General features: G+C 37.9%; 1 pseudogene; it reads right to left on the bottom strand.

Moving 5' to 3' along the window:
• LOC102810657 overlaps nucleotides 1-834 on the bottom strand; it is a 17,375-nt pseudogene extending 16,541 nt beyond the window's left edge.
• Nucleotides 835-7,961: the final 7,127 nt, after the last annotated feature.

The raw sequence follows: 7,961 nt of genomic DNA, 5'->3' as shown, positions 1-7,961 counted from the left end.
ATGTCCACACCTTTATCTCAGCGGTTCTGCCAGGCGTCTGTGGCTGCTCCGATCTTTCCCCCACGTGGTTTCACCCAAGATGGCGGCTCCTGGAGCAGCCGAGCATCCCGGACTAGAAAGCAATAGATTTCTTGCTTCTGCCACAAATTCCCCCAGCTGTGAGCCTTCCAACCTTGTAAGCATTCCTTTATATGTGGTTCAGAGCTCTGGGATCATCCCGTGAACCTGCTTGGTCAGGTATTCTGTGTTGTTGTTTGCGGAGCTCTCTGCTATAAATCCACCCATTCCGCCATCTTTTTTGTTCTCTAAGCACATGCTTTTTTGTAGAATCCTTTGAATCTCTCTGTTCACGAACATGCAGAGGAGCATCAACAAATACTTCAAAAATTGGTAAACTTGCACCCTCATGAATTTGCCTTGCATTGTTACGATCTTGAGTGTAAGGTGATATAAAACTTGTGATACACACTAGACCAACATCTGCAAACAGCTTGGAAACTTCTGCAGTATGTCGGAAATTTTCTTCTCTGTCTTCAGGACTAAACCCAAGATTTTTATTGAGACTCTGACGAATGTTGTCACCGTCCAAAGTATAGCATGGAATACCATGACAAACGAATTACTCCTCCAAAGCTATGGTCACCGTGTTCTCTCCTGCTCCAGATAAGCCTGTTAGCCAAACAGTGCAACCATGGAAGCCACCTCTTGTCCCCACCACTTGACCGCTATTGTCCGGCTGACATGATGGGCTTGATAGGTGATATTAGGTGCTCTCTGCATTCCCCAGTTCTGAGTATTATTGCTCAGTTTGACTTTCATGCACAGACTCCCCATGATCTCATAACTGCAGAACCAGCAAGGATGCAGAACTTCTATGCCTCCGAAGGATAGCTAAAGGAGGGGAGGGAGACCGATGTGGGCAGAGCAGACGAGTCTCATTACCTTTTGAAATAATATTAAAACATCAGTTGCAAAATTAACTAAATATAATAGACATTTTAAATGCACTACCAAACATAGTATACAGAATAAAACATTTTTATACTCAAGAAATGATTTTAATATGTTTATCATTTGGACTATATTATTGTTAAGTACTGTCGAGTTAGTTCCCTCTCTGAGCGACCTTGTATAGAGTTTCTGAGCTACAGCTGGTGGGTTTGAACTGCCAACCTTGTGGTTCGCTGTCCAGTGCTGATCCTATGTTGTTGCATGCCATCAAGTCAGTTCTGACCCATATAAGGTTTCTGAGGAGTGGCTGGTAAATTTGATCTGTGAACCTTACAGTTCAAACCTAATTTGCAGTCCCGCACATTAACCCACAGTGCCACACCAGGCTAATTCAATAGTGCCACGTATTATTTGGACTACTTATTAGCCCATAGAAAAATAGTACTTGTACTATGTTAAATATTTGCTGGCATAATTTTGGGGGGTGCTATTTAAAGATTTCCTGGGAGAAAACTGTTGCAGTCTGCTTTCATAAACATTGATGGTTTCGGTGGTGGCTGTGTGCCATGGAGTCAGTTCCGACTCATAGCGACCCGGTACAGGGTTTCCGAGGCTGTAAATCTTTACCGGAGCAGAAAGCCTCATCTTTCTCCCGCGGAACAGCTGGTAGTTTTGAACTGCTGACCTTGCGGTTTGCAGCCTGATTCGTACCCTCAAGTCATTTCCAACTCATAGAGACCCTGTATAGGGTTTTCAAGGAGCAGCTGGTGGGTTTGAACTGTTGAACTTGCAGTGTTTATATTATAGTGTCACACCAAGACTTCACAAATTAGATACCTGCCTCCTGAGATTACTTATCTCTATTATCCAAAGAAGAAAATTATGCAAATTGCTAAAATCTCCAAGGGAGATATATTTCCAATTGGGTATATAGAGCTGATTATAAAGATTGCTGTCTTGGAACTATTAGGAGAAGCTAGAGTACTTCTGTCTAGTATATGAGTGCTATGAGTCAGAACAGACTCCATGCAGTGGGTTTGGTTTTGTTTGTTTATTGTTTGGTTTGAAGATTTGAAGGGTTGATTACAACTTTGCATTCTTTGTTCATCCAAACCAAAATGATCAACATTTGTACCAACTGTTATCATTTTGGCTGGCTACCTGAGAGACAGACATTATTTAAAATTTAGAAATTGTAATAAAATTATAGCCATTATCATCCTATAGTTTACAGTGAATGTTAATGCTGAGTTAAAATTAATGAAAATAATATAACTACATCTACTAATGATAATTAAACACAAAAAATGTGTCAGGCATTTTATTAAATACTTACTTATAGATTATCTCATTTAATCTTTAAAGCAACTGAATACATTTTATAGTCTTATTTTTCATTTACATATAGTAATACTCATAAGAAAGATAGTAGCCAGTATTTATTGACTTATTGTATGTTAATTATCAACATGCCAATGAGATCATTATAATTTTCAAGCAGATAAAATTAGAGTGAAAATGCAGATAATTTGCCCAATTTTGCATATATAATAATGTTGGAGTCATGACTAACTAATAATTTAGAGCTCATGAATTTGTATTTCATCAATTCACAGAGCCTTGTTCTTTGCCAATGCATTAAAAACACATTGGACTTCTTACTTCAGTACTATTAGCACTTGAGCACATGCTACCTCTGACATGGTTGAACATCAGCCATTTCTTTTTGATGCAGTGACTCTGTATTCCATCCATCTTCTTATGGTACTTTTTGCATCATCCAATATTTTGCCCACCATAGAAGCCTTCAACATTGCAAGTTGAGGCTTGAATTTTTCTTCAGTTTCCTCACCTTGAGAAATGCTAAGCATGTAATTCCCTTTTGGTTTTATAACTCCAGGTCTTTACACATTTCATTTTAATATTTGACTTTGTCTTCTCGTGTTGCCCTTTGAAATTTTTTTGTTCAGGTGTTTCACCTCCTCACTTCTTCCACTTGATTTAGCATCTCTATGCTGAATAGCAAGTTTCCGGCACTATATGTGACAGTATTCTGATGCTCTTCATCATGTTTCACCATTCAGTAATCTGGTGCTGACAGCATTCCAAGATTTCAGTGACTAAATATTTGGAAGTAGTCTGTCTCTCTTTCTAACCTGTCTGTCTTAGACTGAAAGCTCAGCTGAAATCTGTCCACTATGGGTGACTCTACTGGTATTTAAAATACCTGTGGCATAGCTTCCAGAATCACAGCAACATGCAAGCCACCACCATACAATTAACTGACAGACAAGTTTTGTAAACCTTATAAAGGGTCATTAAGGAGCTCTGGTAGCATAGTGGTTACAAGTCAGGCTGCTAACATCAAGGTCAGCATTTTGAAACTGCCTTTGGTTCTGTGGGAGATAGATGAGGCTTTCTGCTCCCATAAAAATTTACAGCCTTAGAAATCTATACAGGGTCTCTGTGAGTTGGAACTGATTCCACAGGACATAAATACTACTGTAAAGTGTCATTATGAATCTAAACCTATTCTATGTCACGCAACAACAATGTAATCCAAGTCTTAATTTGGCTATTGTGTACTTGTTTTGATTTTCTTCAGCCTTAACTTGCATTTGCAAATGAGCAACTGGTGATATGTCTGTTACTCAGTGGGCCCTTGATCTTATTCTAACTGATTATATGGAGCTTCCCCATTCTCTCTTTTCACAGATATAGCTGTGTATTTTACTCAGGAGGTCCACATATATGCTTTAAAAAATGTGTTTGCAATTAATAAGTTACTGGTCTTTCAAAACTCTATAGGTCAGGGTCATATTATCACCAAGGCCATTATTTTCCAACAGTTAATACTTGCTCATTTCCAACTTTTACATTGCAATCACCAGCAATTATCCATGCACCTTTTGGTGATCTTGATTATGATATGCCTTGGTGATTTTCTTTTGTTATCTATCCTTCCTGGGGTTCATTGAGCTTCTTAAATGCATATCCTTTCGTTTTTCAGGATGTTAGGGATTTTTTTTCAGCAGCTCTTCAACTATCTCCTCTGTGGTCTTGTGTGATTTTTCCTGTTTCAGAATGCCAATAATTCTTGTTATTCCTTTTCATGCTATTCCACATGAACCTTAGACTTTCTTCAGATTTTTTAAATCCCTTTTTCTGCTTGCTGTTCTATCTTAGCAGTATTGAGATATTTGTCTTCCAGCTCATTGGTTCTAGCTTCCATCACTCCAATTCTACTTCTTTGCCCTTTCAGTGTATTATCCATTTCTGATATTTTATTATTAATCATTTGGACCTCTTTTTATAGGTTTTGAATTTTTTCCAATGTTGTCTCTATTTTATTTGATTGTTCTTGTAGCATTTTCCTGACTTTTTCCTTATTGTTCTCAACCCCGCTGTGAAGCATTTGGATGTACCTTAATATCATTCTCCTGAATTCCTTTTCAGGCAGTTCCAAAGTCTGCCTTCCTTCCAATGGGAAGTCATTTGTTTCAGTTACTCTAACTTGTTTCTGGACATGTGCCAAAATCTTTGAGCATCTTCAATAATTAAATCTGTTTAATAATTAGATGAATGTATGTTTATGTATTATTAAGCTTTCTGATTGCCTTTAGTTAGATGTGACGAAGAGATGGGCTTCCCTTTTCACTTTTATTATAACTCCACTCAGAGTAACTGTAGCAGGTGTTGGCTGCCTATCTAGCATATAGCAACTGATATTGGCTCTTGTCTGGATGGTGGGTGTTTATAGGATATGACTGTAGTTTGGCTATATGACCACAATTGCTGTGTCTTCTTGGGTAATGTAGGGAGAGAAAGAGCCCCCTCTTAAGGTAAAAGGGCAACAAAAAATAAATAAATAAATAATAAAACCACAGCAGGAATAAAAAATGATTGTATACTACAGTCTATAATTGCAAAAAAAAAAAAAATAAAAGTAGCAAAATATGAGTATGACTTTAACACCTCTCTCTCAGCTAGCTGGAGCCATTCTGGGAGACTGTTCCATTTTAAACAGTTCTTGTTTATCTCTCCTCCTTTTAAAATTCTATGCACTGTGGTCTTTGCTGAAAGATGTGAGCACATGCGTAGTAGAACCCGCTTGGGGTGGGAGTGGGGCATCCACTTGCTCAAGCATCCCCTCTTGTCACCAGAGTGAAGGTTCACAGACAGTGAGAGACCAACAAGCAGAAACACATGTTCCCATCTTTATCTCTGACAAACAATCAGATGTCTGCAATAGGAGTGCTTCTCTGATCCTTATCCTCGGTCGTCATGCCCAAAACGGTGGTGACTCCAGCACCCACTGACAGTCATAGATCAGAAAATGCCATTTTTCTTGCATCTGCTATAAATTTCACTAGCAGTAAGACTTCAATACTTCTAAATATCCCTATATATATAGTTACGAGCTACATGACTGTCCCCTGAACTTGCTTTGTCTGTTATTCTGTGTTATTACTGTTGGAGGTCTCCACCATACTTCTCTCTAATCCACCATCAAGCCTCACCCTCCCTTGTTTATAAATCTTGACTCTTATTTTTGAAAATATAGGAACAGTGAATGATTTTAAGCAAGGCATACAATTAGTTAATTTCTATTTCACCTATTCTATTATGAACACTGAGATATTAGCGAATAGATAGCAGAGGACTAACACCAGAGCATGGGAGCTATTTAGGGCAGCTAATTTAGGGAACAAACGATGGTAACATGTGATAATAAGTGACGTTGGGATTAAATATGAGGTATGTAAAGCCTCCAAGAAATATTTGTGAGCTAGACTGAAAAGAACATAAAAGAATATTCAGTGTAAGCAATTAACACTAAGAAGTTTCAAGAATATTTCTGAGGTTTTTAATTTGTATCAGTGTCAATGGCAGCAAGCATTATATTGAGAAAATATTTTTGCTAAAGATATGAAGCAATTTCAAATAAGATTACTTCTTTAACTTGGGAAACAGATCAGTTTTGCTGTTTATAGAATTGTTTGCTTGATATAAGATTCTCCCAGAGAAAAACTAAAAATCAAATGCCTTGCAAATTAATGTTGCTACGTTCACTAAATTATTAATTTAACAAATAATATTTCATTGAAAATAATATGGTATGCTGTATACTAAACAAACACCAATTTAATGAGCAGTACACTAAATCTTAACTCCTGGTGTGGTGCTGCAGGATCAGCAATGGACTGTGAACCAAAAGGTCAGCAGTTCAAAGCTTCCAGCTACTGCTCAGAAACCCTACAAAGGGTATCCATGAGTTGGAACTAACTTAATGGCACTTAGCAACAGTAAAAAATGTAATCTGGAGTCCTGCTGTGGCATTGTAGGATAAGCATTGGACCACAATGTCCATTTGAGCTGCAAGACCAGTGTTTCAAACTCACTAGCAGGTCCTCAATTACTATGATTCAGAAATGACTCTATGGCACTTAGCAACAACATTTTTCATCTAGGTTTTTCTAAATTAAAAATTTAAAGAATTTGAGTTCACTAGGTTGGTGGTTCAAGCTCACCAGCTGCTCCTAGGAAACCATATACAGGGTCGTTATGGATTGGAACTGACTCAACGACACTTAACAACAAAAACAAATAATTTGCTGTAATCTTGGTGTGATGCTGTGGGATAAAGCACTGGACTGCAAGGTCTGTTTAAATTGCAAGGTCAGTGGTTCCAGCTGCTCCTTGGAAACCCTATACAGAATCACAATGAGTTGGAACTGACTAGATGGCACTTAGCAACAAAAATACTTTGTTGAGTCCTGGTGTTGTGTGCTACTGGATAAGCACTAGACCACAAGGTGAGTTTGAAGGACAGCTCAGCAGTTCAAATACACCAACCACTCCTTGAAAGCCCTATACAGGGTAGCTATGAGTAGAATGGACTCTTGGTATGGAGCTGTAGGATCAGCACCAGACTGAGAAACACAACATTCACAGTTCAAACCGACCAGTTACTCCTTGGAAACCCTACATAGGTTTGCTTTGAGTCATAACTGACTCAACAGTACTTAACACCAACAACAAATGGAATAAAGCATGGGATGCTATGAAAGTGCATGAAAATCCAGAAGGATGGTAAAAGAGGGTAAAAAAAAAATCTTGGAAAAGTATAAAGGCAGCATACATGTCTTCTAAGCCGAGAAAGAATATTGGTTATATCTAGGCCCAAGGAAGAATAAGTACAGGCCCAGAAGACAGAGAATGATGTGATCAAGGAATAGCAGGAAAGCAAGCATGGCCCGAGTAAGAAACAGTACATACATAGGCTGACAAGCGACTGAAGGATTCTTAGTTGACTATAGGGATGTTTTGATTTTTGCTTATTATAAAGATCATTCTTACAAAAGGGTGAGATTGAATTGGATAAAATTACAATTAGAGTCATGGGAGTAAGTAAACATAGCATTTTGAGAAGACTAGCTGAGATGATAAACCAAACCCACTGTCATCTAGTTGACTCTGACTCATAGTGACCCTATATAGGGTTTCCATGGTTGCAAATCCTTACTGGAGCAGAACGTCTCATCTTTCTCCCAAAGAAACAGGTGAGTTTGAACTGGCCAACTTGCAGTTGGCTGTCCAGTGCTTATCTTACATCACTATCAAGGTTCCTTTGGAAGAAAAGAGTGTCCTGAAATAATTAGTTGAAGTGTAAATAGGAATGGTGGTGGGAGAAAATGTTAATGATGCAAAATGGATAGCATTTTATTACCAGTGGGATTAAAGTTTAAATGAGAAGGAAGAGCTGAGACTAATGCCAAGATCTCTAAATTACTTAGCTTAAGTATCTAATAGTGCCATTCACCAAAATAGGGAATAATGAAAAGATGTGAAGATATGAGTAAGGAGGAAGAAAATCAATTTAGTTTTATATATGTAGATACCAGTAAACATTCAAGTAGTGATGACGTTCATTTATAAGTTGGAGTGTATTTTCCCAATATGATGTGATTTTAAACTGCATCCATTGTGTCTAATGCTCAATTAGTTTT

The sequence above is a fragment of the Chrysochloris asiatica genome, unplaced genomic scaffold, assembly GCF_000296735.1.
Source record: "Chrysochloris asiatica unplaced genomic scaffold, ChrAsi1.0 scaffold00170, whole genome shotgun sequence".
Classification (NCBI taxonomy): Eukaryota; Metazoa; Chordata; class Mammalia; order Afrosoricida; family Chrysochloridae; genus Chrysochloris; species Chrysochloris asiatica.
Note: the sequence above shows the minus strand (reverse complement) of the source record. Positions and strands in the feature narration are given on the sequence as shown.